Consider the following 2935-nt stretch of genomic DNA (forward strand, 5'->3'; position numbering starts at 1 on the left):
ATTCTGCGGTATGTGTTCTTAATTAGAAATCCTGTTAAATATGAAAACGGTTGAGTACAAAATGTTTGTTTCTTAGAAGGGGTAAAAATAGGAAGGTGTATTTTAATTTAGCCGAATTTTTTCGAATTTTAAATTTTCGAATTTTCTGAGAAAAGAGAAACGAAACAGCTAATATTATGATTAAAAATTTCGTGGCCAGAAATAATTTAGATTTAAAAGGCTAACCTAACCTAACCTAACCTAACCTAACCTAACCTTACCTAACCTAACCTAACCTAACCTAACCTAACCTTACCTAACCTAACCTAACCTAAACACAAACCTAACTATTAAATCGTCACACAGAAACCTAACTATTATTACATTGAGGTTCAAATTTATGTCTATCAAAAATGAACGCCCTCTTTTGTTTTTGTTGTTGTTGTTGAATAGCCGAATTTTTTCGAATTTTAAAATTTTCGAATTTTCTGAGAAAAGAGAAACGAAATGTAGCTAATATTATGATTATAAATTTCGTGGCCAGAAATAATTTAGTTTTAAAAAGCTAACCTAACCTAACCTAACCTACACACAAACCTAACTATTATTACATTGAGGTTCAAATTTATGTCTATCAAAAATTAACGCCCTCTTTTGTCGTTGTTGTTGTTGTTGTTGTTGTTGTTTATAATTTATTTAATATGGACCACGAAATTTATAATCATGAATTATTTTTGACGACTGCACGCCGTAACTGCACGCGTACAAAGTTTTTTGACTTGACCTTGAAAACACGAGGCGTTAGTCGCGCGCGGCGTATGTATGTATGTATGTATGTATGTATGTACATATGCCGTGCGTGATACGTGAAAAATTAAACAAGCAGAAACACCATTGCCGGGATGCGAGACAATCGGTGCGCGAGGCTAGCGAAGACGGGGGGCGATGCGCGTGCGCAGCAGCGAGAGATTGTACGTATGTGTATGTATCATTATTTCGTCGCTGTTGTACCGCGTCGCCCGTGTGTGCTCTGCGCTCTCCTCGTTGCCGCAGTTCGCGTGTCGGTGTGGCGTTGATGTGGGGTTGGGGTTGGTGTTTGGTGGTGAGTCTGACAGAATTGTAGAGTAGTGTTAGTTCTATAAAATAATAAAAGACCAAAGATGATATATTATAAAAGCGTGTGTTGTGCAAACGGCGCGATACAGTTTTTAATCTTTAGTATTTTATGGAACAACAAAAACTCTTCAAATCAGAAGATCAGTGTTCAGTAGTGTGGTAGTAGTAGTAGTAGTAGAAGAAGAAGTAGTAGTAGCTGTAGTAACATTGCGTCTGCCGACGGTTTGATAGATTGTCAGTTTCGTAGATTGTATTTTATATGTGTAGTGTAATAAATATTACGCATCTTGATACACTCTCGGAGCGCAGACCGTGAAAAATATACTACGACTATTGAACGGCAGTATGAAAATTTTTAATGCTCACATCGCACACGTTTGTGATGTACCAATGGGCTTTTATCAGATGTTTATACGTGTGTGTGTGAAACACACGTATATTCCAAAACTTGGTCGCAATTTTCGATCCTTCCACTCTCCGTGCGTAGATTGATCGTTTGCGTCATAAAAGTTGACCGATATTAAAATTTTTCCTTCGCTTGATGCGAATGGGAATTGTTGAGGGGTGTCTCGTTAAGATGATACTTTCAACGGTTAAACTGACTGTGTTCAGATTTATCCACGTGTGCGCGCCCGTGTGTGTGTGTGAATAGTGTGCGTGTGACGGTCGCCGCCGTCACATATCATGTTATTTAAACACGCCTCGCGCACATAATATAATTATATAGAGAAGCAAACGTCGCGGCGGCATCGTCGTGTTACGTTTGAGGCTCTAGCGGAAGCTTTAGTTAGCTCCCTGGTTGATCCTGCCAGTAGTTATATGCTTGTCTCAAAGATTAAGCCATGCATGTCTCAGTGCAAGCCGTATTAAGGCGATACCGCGAATGGCTCAATATATCAGTTTTGGTTCCTTAGATCTTACTCAGTTACTTGGATAACTGTGGTAATTCTAGAGCTAATACATGCAATCAGAACTCTGACCAGTGATGGAATGAGTGCTTTTATTAGATCAAAACCAATCGACGGAGGGCCTGGCGTCTGAAGTCGTTAATTTTGATGAATCTGGATAACTTTTGCCGATCGCATGGTCCAGTACCGGCGACGCATCTTTCAAATGTCTGCCTTATCAACTTTCGATGGTAGTTTCTGCGACTACCATGGTTGTCACGGGTAACGGGGAATCAGGGTTCGATTCCGGAGAGGGAGCCTGAGAAACGGCTACCACATCCAAGGAAGGCAGCAGGCGCGCAAATTACCCACTCCCGGCACGGGGAGGTAGTGACGAAAAATAACGATACGGGACTCTTACGAGGCCTCGTAATCGGAATGAGTACACTTTAAATATTTTAACGAGGAACAATTGGAGGGCAAGTCTGGTGCCAGCAGCCGCGGTAATTCCAGCTCCAATAGCGTATACTAAAATTGTTGCGGTTAAAAAGCTCGTAGTTGCATTTGTGCGCCGCGCTGTCGGTGCACCGCATCCGCGGTGATACTGACACGTTTGCGGAGCATATCGTCGGTGAGCCGGTCGTTAAAAGCCGGTTCAATATCAAAATCCTATCGCGGTGCTCTTCAGTGAGTGTCGAGGTGGGCCGACAATTTTACTTTGAACAAATTAGAGTGCTCAAAGCGGGCTCAAAATGCCGCTTGAATATTTCGTGCATGGAATAATAGAATATGATCTCGGTTCTATTTTGTTGGTTTTCAGAACTCCGAGGTAATGATTAATAGGGATAACTGGGGGCATTCGTATTGCGACGTTAGAGGTGAAATTCTTGGATCGTCGCAAGACGAACATCAGCGAAAGCATTTGCCAAAGGTGTTTTCATCAATCAAGAACG

General features: G+C 41.3%; 1 non-coding gene across 1 annotated transcript in view; it reads left to right on the plus strand.

Moving 5' to 3' along the window:
* The first annotated feature begins 1887 nt into the window (after positions 1-1887).
* Positions 1888-2935, plus strand: part of LOC149474789 (small subunit ribosomal RNA) — a 1905-nt gene continuing 857 nt past the window's right edge. The window contains exon 1 of the ribosomal RNA XR_016318266.1: positions 1888-2935. This exon is cut by the window's right edge and continues 857 nt beyond it. This is a non-coding gene — a ribosomal RNA (small subunit ribosomal RNA).

Source organism: Colias philodice, unplaced genomic scaffold (genome assembly GCF_061535455.1).
Source record: "Colias philodice isolate Cphi_HAF_F1 unplaced genomic scaffold, ilColPhil1 Martin Lab GWU primary ptg000018l_1:14663442-14930425, whole genome shotgun sequence".
Taxonomy (NCBI): Eukaryota; Metazoa; Arthropoda; class Insecta; order Lepidoptera; family Pieridae; genus Colias; species Colias philodice.